Here is a 12777-nt window from a genome sequence, read left to right on the forward strand (position 1 = left end):
AATTCAGCCCCCTTTTCAAAAGTAACCACAATTAACTGTCTGGTGTGTGTCATTCTAAAGCTGATTTGAGGCCTCTTTGTACCTAGATGTGCTACAAAATTATGTTGACTTTTTAACACACAGGGGCAACAGTGTACATATAGTTCTGTGACTTGCTCTTGTAACTTAATGGAAGTGAATGCAAGATCTTTCCGTGACGGCACTTATAAGACCCACCTCACTTTTTTTTTTTTTTTAAAGTCAGGTTTATTGAGGTATAATTTAAATACGGCAAAATTAACCCTTTTAGGTGTACAGCTTGAGGAGCTTTGACAAATACATACAGTTACATAACTACTACACCTTTGATCGCCATCACCCCCAAAACGTTTCCTTGTGCCCCCTTCGTAGTCAGTCGTCTCCCGCATGCTTAGTCCCTGGCAACCGCTAATCTCATTTCTGTCTCTATAGTTTTGCCTTTCAGCATTGTAGTGTGTAGATTTTTAAAAAATTAATTAATTTATTTATTTGGGGCTGCATTGGGTCTTTGTTGCTGCACGCGGGCTTTCTCTAGTTGCGGCAAGTGGGGGCTACTCTTCTAGGCGGTGCGCGGGCTTCTCCTCGCGGTGGCTTCTCTTGTTGCGGGGCACGGGCTCTAGGCGTGCGGGCTTCAGTAGTTGTGGCACGCGGGCTCAGTAGTTGTGGCTCGCGGGCTCTAGAGCGCAGGCTCGGTAGTTGTGGCGCATGGGCTTTGTTGCTCTGTGACGTGTGGGATCTTGCCGGACCAGGGCTCCAACCCGTGCCCACTGCAGTGGCAGGCGGATTCTTCACCACGGCACCACCAGGGAAGTCCCTCCCATGTGTAGAGTTTTGACTCTGGCTTCTTTCACTTGGCACGTGCTTTTGAGGTTCATCCGTGTTGTTGCATAAATCAGTAGCTCTTTAAAATTTCTTTCTGAGTAGTAGTCCACTTATGTACAGGTTTTTAGGTAGACAGCTGGTTTCATTTCTCTTGGGTAAAGACCTAGGAATGGGATTGCTGGCTGCTACGGTAACTGTACGTTTAACATCATAAGAAAGTGCCAAACTGTTTTCCGAAGTGCCTGTACCGTTTTGCATTCCCCCCAATGTATAGGAGTTCTAGTTGCTTTGCATCCTTGCCAGCTCTTGGTACTGTCAGGGTTTTTTTGTTTTTGTTTTAAAATTCTTAGTCATTCTAGGTCTGTTGTGGTGTCTCATTGTGGTCTTTTTCTAAAAAAGTTTTATTTATTTATCTTTGGCTGCGTTGCGTCTCCGTTGCTGCGCACGGGCATTCTCTAGTTGCTGCTAGCGGGGGCTACTCTTCCTTGCGGTGCGCGGGCTTCTCATTGCTTTCAGATGCTTTCCATACATTACATATATTCTACCAGTCCTACAGGACAGGTCTTATCAAACTCACTTCACAGTGAAGAGCCTGAGGCTCATAGAGTTAGAGTTTGGTAGTGTGCCAGAATTCATAAGGCTAGTAAACGGCAGGGCTGGGGCTAGACTCCTGGTCTAAACTGCTGTAGAGCTCGTACTGTTCTACTCCTCCTACCCTGAGACACACCCTGTGGCTTTTATTTCAGCTGTTTTCTCAGTACTTCAAACTTTGTCTTAGGTGATGAAAAGAATGGCCTTGTGCTTAAACTACTGGATTGGAATACATAGCCAGAGCAGTAAGAATACCAAAATATTTGAGAGGTATACATAAATAAATGAAAGAGACGCTATTCGGTGGCAGTATAAGCATCTACATTTGCGACGTTAGATAACCTCCAAAGACTAGGGCCTCTCAGAATCATCCTTACGGTCTCTTCCCTGGAGAAAGTAAATCTATCAGAACAGAATTGACATGGGAATCTTCATCTGTCTGATGAGATAGAATAGATCAGTGTACTTTTTTTTTCCCTGACAGGCTACCACCGCCTGTTCTGGGACTCCTGCCTTGTGCCGTAGCTTCCCCATCTCACATTGCTCCTGGGCCAGGGACCCATTCTCTGTAAGGTTTGCAGAGCAAAAACTGCTCAAGTGTTTGCAGAGATGTGGAATTTCCTAAGAAGGCTTTAATCCAAGAGATAGAAACCAAGATGAGGGCCCCATGTAGGAGGACTGAGGAGACCAGCACCCCAGAATATTGGGGGGCGGTCACTGGGACACCAGTCCTGTCTGCTGTCAGGCCCAGAGGGTCCCAGGCAGAACTGTTAGGCTAACCGTACCCTCACTTATTCTTCAGGCTTCTTGGGGCCATCAGAAATTGGTCTAAGGGCAGAGTTCTCAGGTTGGTAGGGGAGAGAGTGTGAGTCTTTCACAGAAATGACAGTGGTAAACCTGAATAAAGACCCAGCCAGAACAGTAGGATCCCATAAAGTCCTGTCCCCTTTGGCGGCCCCTAGAGGTCCGGAACAGTCCTGGCTGCTTGTGACTAACACTTTCGACTCAGGTCGCGGGAAGGTGGGGACTTTGGGGATGAGCAGAGAATGGGGTCCCAGGAAGTGTGCAGAGTCATAGTGAAGACCCTGTCTGTGGACGTGGGGACCGCTCAGTCCACAACTGACAGGGCTACACTTAGCCCCTCCTCTGCTGTTAGCCCTGGGAGGCATAGGCAAGAGTCAAGTGGCAGGGTCAAGTGCCCCCTGACTTCTGCCTGGAGGGTGTCAGGGAGGTGAGGACCTTGGTTCACAGGCTGGCTGTTCAGCAGAGAGTGGAATCCCACGCATGACAGCGTCAAAGTACAAGTCCTGTATGAGGAGTGCGGCAACCAGCTACCCCGTTACAGGTGTATCCTTAGAAAGTCCCGCGTCTGTAATTGGCCTTGGGAGGCGGTAGGCAGGGCTTTCAGACTACGTTTATCCCTTATTGCCTGAAGGAGGATGGTTCCAGGGACTTCAAGTCCTTGGACTGATGGGGGAGGCCTCATTCAGCAAAGGAAGGGTACCCAGTTCCTAACAGGAGTCAACGTGAGGACACTGACTGACCATGAAAGGATCTCTCCCAGAAAGAAGGGGACCACATAGAGCACTGTCCCTGTCGTCAGACCTGAGGCTAGGGCACTCAGGCATGGTGACGTGATGCGTCATACTCACTTCCTCCCAGAGCTGTCATGGAGGTAGGGAACCTCATTAAAATCAAAGGGAGCAGCCACGGCTCAACAGAAGGAGGATTTCCAGGTTGTGCCAGAAGCCAAGGTAAGGACCCTGAAGACTGAAGAGACCATCCGCCTCAGAAGAGTGGGGGCAGAACATACTCCTGCCGCAGCTGTTAGCCTTGTGAAAGCGTGGGCTCTTGTGGCCAGATGAGGCAGGCTCCAGCCTTCTTCCTAGGGGGTCTCAGGGAATTGGGGGCCTCAGTATGAGGGGCGAAGCGTCCAGGCAAGGCAGGGACTGTTTCCCGGTTGTGACAGGAGTCAGGGTGAGGCCAGTGAAGAATGTGGGAACACACATACCAGCAGTGGCCACACAAGATCTCCCCTACTGTCAGCCTAGAGGGCCCCCGGCAGAGAGGTCAAGCAGAGGGGCCCGTCAGTCCCCACTGAGGAGGAGGAGCAGGGAAGTCAGGGTTTGGGTCTGATGGTGGTGGTCCCATGGCAACCGAGGGGGGACTCTCAGGCCTGGCTGCGAATCAAATGTAGGACCCTGACTTGGAACCCTGAATGGAACCGTCTGCCACAGGACCTCACCCAGCTTGCCACAGCTTGCGTTCTTGTGAGACCATGGGCAGGGGTGGCCAGACAAGGGCACCCTTATTTCCTCCTCTTGGACCACAGGGAGGTGTGGGTCTTACTATGAGGAGATAGGCCTCAAGTCAAGAAGGAGGGGAACGCCAAGCCCCATCAGCAGTCAAATCGAGGAGCCTGAGTGGGGACTGAGGGGGTTGTCCACCCATTCCTGAATAGAGGGGACAAAAGAGAGTCATGCCCTATCCTGAGATGTCAGTGCTAGAAAGCTCAGGGCAGGGCTGTCAGGCGAGGCTCCCCCTCACTTCTTTATATCAGGTCTAAGGTAAAATCTTTGGTTTGAAAGTGCAGCCACCAGTCATGAGAAGGGAGGGATATGGTGCATGCCAGGCACTGCAGCAGTTGCTTTGCAAATACCACCCAAATGCCACCAGTCCTTCACGGATAAAGAGCCTGAGGCTCACTCATAGAGTTTAATAATGTGACAAAGTTCACGAGGCTGGTTAAGTGACAGAGGTGGTAGTAGGCCCTTGACTTGAGTTAGTCTAAAGCCCACACTCTCACTCCTCCAAGCCTGAGCTGACTCTGTGTCCCTTAACTCACAATTTTTTTCTCATTCCTGCGAAATGTATCTCAAGCAATAAGAAGGAGCACTCTGTGATCCAACTATTATGTTGTAATACGTAGCCAGAGCAGTGATACCAAAATAAATGTGAGTTATGAATAAGGGGAAAAAGACAGTATTTGCTGACAATAGGATCATCTACATATGTGGTTTCAGATAAGCTGAAAAAACTGGGGACTCAAAAAAATCATCTTACAGCCATTTTTTAATGAAAAGTTAATCTAGGGACTTCCCTGGCGGTCCAGTGGTTAAGACTCTGCGCTTCCACTGCAGGGAGCACGGGTTTGATCCCCGGGGTCAGGAAACTAAGATCCCACATGCCGCGCAATGCAGCCAAAAAAAAAAAAAAGGAAAACTTAATCTATTAGAACAGAAGTTACATGAGAACTTAAGTCTGGCTGAGGAAGAGAAGGAATAGGTTAACATGTTTTATTTCTCTTATAGCCCACTACCTGGGCCGCCTTACTTGTGCAGTGGATTTCCCATCTCTCATCACTTCTAGGACAGGGACTCATTCTCTGCAAGGTTTGGAGTAGGGAAACTGCTCAGGAGTTTTCGGGGATGTTGCATTTTCCAAGAAGCCTTTAATCAAAAGGGGCAAGGGCCTATAGGAGGATACCCATGGATCAGGACCGGAGAGAGCAACATCCCAGAATATTGGGTGTAAGACACCAGCCTCTGGCTGCTCTCAGACTTAGAAGGCCCCAGGCAGAGCTCTCAAGCTGACCATCTCCTCGCTCTTTTGTCACGGTTGTCAGAGACTTGAGACCTTTGGTCTAAGGAGGGCGATCTCCGGTCAGTAGAAGGAGTTGTCAGCTATAAATGTGAAGCCCCTTAAAAAGATATGAAGGAAATACCCACCGAGAACACCGGGGTCCTGTAGAGTCCACTTCCTGCTGTCAGCCCTTGTAGGTCCTGCATTCCATCGCAGGGTAAAGTAGAAAGAGACTTTGAGAGATGAGAAGGAGAGAGCCCGAGCCAGAGTTGCAACCAGGCCTGCCACTGCGGCCACCACCAGGGCACGTTCCAGAGCTAAGTCCAGCAGCCCCTTCTACACCTAGTGAAATCTGGGGCAGATCCTTTACCTTGTGGTTGAGGAGAGAAGTAAATATTCTAGGTAGTTGAGCGCCAAGGTGAAGCTGAAGGGAACACATTGTATGTCTTCTTTTTGTTCTTGCTTTGCTTGAGTAACTGGGAGATTTTTTTCTGTTTGGGGGTTTCTTTTTGGTACTCTTAAAATACGATTCCCTGTAATTGAAGGTTTCTTTGACTTCAGTATCTGTGTTTATGAGCAATGTATATCACACATTTATTGCTGTTTTTCAGTATAAGTATAAAAGTTTTGGGATTTTATACAACGAGTCAAAAACCTGGAATCTCTTTTTGTGATCCAGAGCAAGATAACGTGCTGTGTGAATCAGGATTTTCTTGCAGGTGTGAGTGAACACGGAGGTAAAATTGTTGGTATGAAGAAATAAACAAAAGGGTCTTGACTGAGTGGCATCAGCAATATGCTGGAATAGGAATTCCCAATAGGAATTCCCAGCCCCTGTTTCCCCGCAGCAACCCAGATTTTAAAATGATAAAAGGAACAAAATACCTTTATAAAAGGTTCAGAAACCAATTAAGAAGTTGCAGTACCACAGGCGAGCATAAAGCCTAGATTAGCTGCATTTGCAATGGGTAAGAACAGCAATTTGACTTTATTGGCATCAGCCCCTGCTTCAAGCTGGCACAGCTTAGTATCAAGAGAGATTTTGACCTCTCTAGGTGGGGTGGGGGGGAGAGAAGGTGGGGTGAATGTTCCAAGTCCCTGGGAAACTGTTAGAACTAATAAATGTATTCAGTAAAGCTGCAGGACACAAAAGCAACACACAAAAAGTAGTTGTGTTTCTAGTGCATAAGCAAATGTAGAATTCAGTGAAAAGCAAATGCACATCTGCCTATCACCAGTGTCAAGAGATAGAACTTAGTGACAGCACCCCCTGAGACCTCCCCAGTGCCACTTAGCAGTAACTCCCTCCTCACAGCCAGAACCTCTACTCTGAGTCCTTTCTTTACAGTTTCACCACCTGTGTATGTATCTGTAGATACTGAAGTTTTGCCCATTTTTGAACTTGATGTACATAGAATCCGATTGTGTTGCAGTTTTGTGCCTTGCTTCTCTGGCTCAGCACGACGTTAGTTTTAGGTTTGTGAGATTCGTCCACGTTGCATGTGGCTCTAATTTGCTTTCTATTCTCCCATTAAATGAATATATGAATATAAAACAATTAGTTGTGTTTCTAAACACTAACAACAAACTATCTGTAAAAGAAATTGAGAAAACAGTTCTATTTAAAATATGTCAAAAAGAATAAAGTAGTTAGGAACAAATTTAACCAAGGAGGTGAAAGATCTGTACACTGTAAACAATAAGACATTGATGGAAGAAATTGGGAAAGACACAAATAAAAGGAACGATGTCCCAAGTATCTGGGTTGGAAGAATTAATATCGTTAAAACATCCATACCAACGTGATCATACCAACGATCACCCAACGTGATCCACAGATTCAATGGAATTTTCCACAGAAATAGAAGGAAATTCTAAAATTCATATGAAACCACAAAAGACCTTGAATAGACAAAGTAATCTTCAGAAAGAGTAGCAAAGGTGGAAGCATCACACTTCTCGACTTTGAACTATAGTGCAAAGCAGTGTGGTCCAGCATAAAAACAGACACACAGACCAAGGGAACAGAATAGAACCTAGAAATAAACCCATGCATATATGGTCAAGTAATCTTTGGCAAAGGCACCAAGAATACACAGTGGAGAAAGGATAGTATCCTCAATCAATACATGGTGTTGAGAAAACTGAATATCTACATGCAAAAGAGTCAAACTGGATTCTTATCGTACATCATACTCAAAAAATAATGCAAAATGGACTAAAGAGTTAAAAATGAGGCCAGAAACCATAAAACTCCTAGAAGAAAACATGGGAGAAAGCTCCCTGTCATTGGTCTTGACAGTGTTTTTCTTTCTTTTTTAAATTTGACAACAGAAACACTGGCAAGAAAAACAAAAATAAATAAGTGGGACTACATCAAATTAAAAAGATTCTGTACAGCAATGGAAACAATCCACAAAATGAAAAGGCAACCTGTGGAAAAGGAGAAAATATTTGCAAACTGTATATCTGATAGGTTAATATCTAAATTATAAAAGGAACTCATATAGCTCAATAAGAGACTGATTAATTTAAAAATAGCTCACTTTTTAAAAAAATGAGCAAAGACGCTCAGTATTTTCCAGAGAATACATACAAATGGCCAACAGGTATATGAAAAGGTGCGCAGCATCACTAATCATCAGGGAGATGGAAATCCAAACCACAGTAAGATGCGCCCTCATACCTGTTGGGATAGCTGTTATCAAAAAGCCAAGTGGGGCTTCCCTGGTGGCGCAGTGGTTGGGAGTCCGCCTGCCGATGCAGGGGACATGGGTTCGTGCCCCGGTCCGGGAAGATCCCACATACTGCGGAGCAGTTGGGCCCGTGAGCCATGGCCGCTGAGCCTGCGCATCCGGAGCCTGTGCTCCGCAATGGGAGAGGCCATGACAGTGAGAGGCCCGTACCGCAAAAAAAAAAAAAAAAAAAAAGCCAGGTGATAGCAAGTGTTGGCAAGGATGTGGGGAAAAGGGAACATCTGTGCACCGTTGGTGGGAATATAAATTGGCACAGGCACTATGGAGAACAGTGTGGAGGTTCCTCAGAAAACTAAAAGTAGAGCTGTCACATGAGTCAGCATTCCCACTTCTAAGTACGCAGTTGACCCTTGAACAACACAAGTTTGGACTGTGCAGGTCCACTCATAGATGGATTGTTTTCGCTAAACATATTGGGAAACTTTTTAGAGATTTGGGACCACTTGGAAAAACTCACAGATGAATCACATAGCCTAGAAATATCCAAAAATTAAGAGAAAGGTATGTCAAGAATGCATAAAAATATATGTAGATACTAGTCTATTTTATCATTTGCTACCATAAAATATACACAAATATAAAAAGTTAAAATTTATCAAAAGTGATGCACACACATACTTACAGACCATGAATAGCACTGTTCATCTCCGAATGAGCAGTTTGTCTAGTAAATTGTATGTCTCAGTAGAAAGTGATCCCCCATGGTAATCGGGTATTTCTCATCATATTTAGTATGACACTGTAAACCCTGAATAACACCGTAGGACCCATACAAAGTGCCACTGGTGGTGCTGGAAGTGCTCTCAGGAAGCAGACAAAAATCATGACATTATACGAAAAAGCTGAATTGCTTGATAGGTACCATAGACTGAGGTCTGCAGCTGCAATTGCCACCATTTCAAGATGAATGAGTCTAGCATAAGGACCACTGTAAAAAAGAGAAAAGGAAATTCAAGAAGCCGTTGGTTGCTGCAGTGATGCCATCAGGTGTGAAAACCTTGTACTTTTTGCAAAGTACCTTTTTATCTCATATTGAAAATGTAGCTTGTATGTGGTGCAGGATTGCTATAAGCAAGGCATACCTATAGACTCTAATATGATTCAAGAAAAAGCAAAGTCATTATGACAACCTAAAGCAAAAGGAAGGTGAAGGATCTAAAGCTGGGGAATTCAATGACGGCAAAGGATGGTTTGATAATTTTAGAAAGAGGTTGGGCCAAGAAAACGTCAAAATAACAGGAGAAGCAGCTTTTGCCAATCAAGAGGCAGCAGATGAGTTCCCAGATGCCATTAAGAAAATCACTGACTATTAATCTTGTATCCTGCAACTTTGCCACATTCATTGATGAGCTCTAGTAGTTTGCTGGTAGCATCTTTAGGATTTTTTATGTATAGTATCATGTCATCTGCAAACAGTGACAGTTTTACTTCTTTTCCAATTTGGATTCCTTTTATTTCTTTTTCTTCTCTGATTGCTGTGGCTAGGACTGCCAAAACTATGTTGAATAAAATTGTTGACCAAGACTTCCCTCGTGGTCCAGTGGGTAAGACTCCATGCTCCCAATGCAGGGGGCCTGGGTTCTATCCCTGGCCAGGGAACTAGATCCCGCATGCATGCCTCAACTAAGAGTTCACATGCCACAGCTGAGAAGTCTGCGTGCCGCAACTAAGAAGCCCGAGCCCACATGCTGCGGCTGAAAGATCCCGCATGCCACAACAAAGATCCCTCGTGCCGCAACTAAGACCGGGCGCAGCCAAAATAAAAAAATATATATATTTTTTAAAAGTGGCAACAATGGACATCCTTGGGATTATCATACAAAGTGAAGTAAGACGGAGAAAGACAAATATATCACTCATAGGTGGAATCTAATTTTTTAAAAAATGATACAAATGAACTTATTTACAAAACATAAACAGACTTACAGATACTGAAAACGAACTTACGGTTACCAAAGGGGAAACGCTGGGGTGGGGGGAGGTAAATGAGGAGCTTGGGATGAACATACACACACTACTGTATAGAAGACAGGTAACCAACAAGGACCTACTGCATAGCATGGGGAACTCTACTCAATATTCTGTGATAACCTATACGATAAAAGAAAGAATGAACGTATGCATATGTATAACTGAATCACTTCGCTGTACACCTGAAACTAACACAACGTTGTAAAGCAGCTATAGTCCAATAAAATTTTAAAAAGTAAAATATAAAAAAAATTTTTTTAAATCATTGAATAGAAAGGAGATCTGCCTGAACAGGTTTTAAACGAAGATGCAAGTGCCCTATTCTGGTTGGAGGGGCTGGGGGGGTGGGAATGCCACAACGGACATTTATTGGTAAGGAAGAGAAGTGAGCTCCAGGATTTAAGGCAGGAAGGGATAGGCTAATTCTATGGTTTTGTGCAAATGCACTCGGGTTTATGATCGGGACTGCCCTGATCTATAGGGCTACTAACCCCAGAGCCTTGAAGGAAAAAATAAACAGCAGCTACCAGCCTTTTTGTTGTACAACGAGAAGGCCTGGACAATGAGAACCCTTTTTTGGATTGGTTCCATCAATACTGTGTTGCTGAAGTCAGGAAGTACCTTGCCAGTAAGGGACTGCCTTTTGAAGTTCTGTTGATATTGGACGATGCCCTTGGCCACCCAGAACCCCATGAGTTCAATACCGAAGGTGTCACAAATGGTCTTACTTGTCCCCAAACACAACAGCTCTAATTCAGCCTTTAGATCAGGGCGTCAAAAGGACCTTTAAGGCTCATTACACATGGTACTCTACGGAAACAATTGTCAGCGCTATGGAAGAAGACCCCAAAAGGGAGAACATCGTGAAGTCTGGAAGGATTACACCACTGAAGATGCTGTTGTTGTTATAGAAAGAGCCAGGAAAGCCATGAAGCCCCAAACAATAAATTCCTGCTAAAGAAAACTGTGTCCAGGTGTTGTGCATGACTTCACGGGATTTGTGACAGAGCCAATCAAGGATATCATGAAAGAGACCGTGGATATGGCACAAAAAGGTGGCGGTGGGGAGGTGAAGGGTTCTGAGATATGGATCTTGGAGGAATTCAAGAGCTAAAAGACACTACAGCAGAGGAATTCATAGAAGATGACTTGATGGAGATGAGTGCTTCCGATCCAGTACCAGACAGTGAGGAAGAGGACTAGGAGAAGCCAGTGCCCCCAAACAATTGACATTAAACAATCTGGCAGGAGGGTTCTGATTACTCAGGACTGCTTTTGACGTCTTTTATGACATGGACCTTTCTATGGTACAGGCACTAAAACTAAAGCAAATGGTAGAAAAACTATTGGTACTGTAGAGAAACCTCTTTAGAGAAATGACAACACAAAAATATCAGACAGAAATTACAATGTATTTCCATGAAGTTACACCGAGTGTGCCTGCTTCTCCTGCCTCCCCTTCCACCTCCTCTACCTCTTCCATCTCTGCCGCCCCTGAGACAGCAAGATCAACAACCCCTCCTCTCCTTCCTCCTCCTCAGCCTACTCAACATGAAGATGACGAGGATGAAGACCTTTCTGATGATCCACTTCCACTCAGTGAGTAGTAAATAATCATCACGCCATACAGTTAATAAACTTATCTGTTGGGTATGTGTATATGAGTGTCTTCGTGTGAAAATCTAATAACTGTATGGCAAGAACTGTATGAGATGTCTTTGTGTTGTCATCATCACCTAAGTATTCATCATGTAGAACATTGTATGCAAGACTTGTATTGATGTGGATAGCCTACCATTACCTAGGCAGAAGGTGAGTGATACTTAATATAAATTAATAACGCATTCATCTTCTTACTGTTTTATAACCTTGCTTTCAAAGAATTAGATTACTGTATGGTACGCCCCCCTCTCTCTCGTGATTGGCTAAACTGCATATCAGCCTCTCATCACAGGTAAGTGGTTTTTTTTTAACTAACAATGTTTCTAATACTGTATTATAATAAATATGATGAATATTGTATGTTATAAAACATTTTAACAATTCATTCATTACTGTATATGCTAGGCTACCAGGAAGCAATCCTATCAATGACCCTAGGCTACTATAAAGCAATCATATTGCTGCTTCTTCATTATCAATGCATGAATCGTTATACCTGTAAATAAATATGAATTTCTTTTCACATTATTTTTTTCGTTTTTGATGTTTAGTGTTTTGTATCTGTCGTCTTTTGTATCATAGAAGACAATATTGATGTAGGTGCTGACAGACAGTTCTTCTTGGAAACAGATGCTGTAAACTTACAGTATTGATAAATACAGTACTGTAAATGTATTTTCCCTTCCTTATGATTTTCTTAGCAACATTTTCTTTTCTGTAGCTTACTTTATCCTAAGAATACGGTATGTAGTACTTATAGCATACAAAATATGCATTGACTGTTGATGTTATCAGTAAGGCTTCCGGTCAACAGCAGGCTATTTGTAGTTAAGTTTTGGGAGAGTCAAAAACTGTACAGGGATTTTTGACTGCATGGGGGGTGGGTGCCTCTAACCCGCACATCGTACAGGTGTCAACTGTATAGCCGAAGGATGTGAAATCAGTACCTTGAAGAGGCATCTTCGCTCCTATGTTCATTGCACCATTATTTACAATAGCCAAGATAGGGTAACAACCCAAATATCCATCAACAGATAAATGGGTAAAGAAAATGTGGTATATGCATACAATGGGATATTATTTCACCTTAAAAATTAAAGAAATCTTGTTATATGGGACCACGTGGACGAACCACGGGGACATTATTCTAAATGAAATAAGCCAGTCACAGAAAGACAAATACCGCATGATTCCACTTATATGAGGTATCTAAAGTCATCAAACACATAGAAACACATTGAGGCTGGGGGAGGGAGAAATGGGTGGTTGCTCGTCAACTGGTATAATGTTTCAGTTATGCAAGATGAATAAGTTCTAGAGATCTGCTGTGCAACACTGCGCCTATATTTAACAATGCTGTATTTGTGCCTAAAAT

This window comes from Physeter macrocephalus, chromosome 21, assembly GCF_002837175.3.
Source record: "Physeter macrocephalus isolate SW-GA chromosome 21, ASM283717v5, whole genome shotgun sequence".
Classification (NCBI taxonomy): domain Eukaryota; kingdom Metazoa; phylum Chordata; class Mammalia; order Artiodactyla; family Physeteridae; genus Physeter; species Physeter macrocephalus.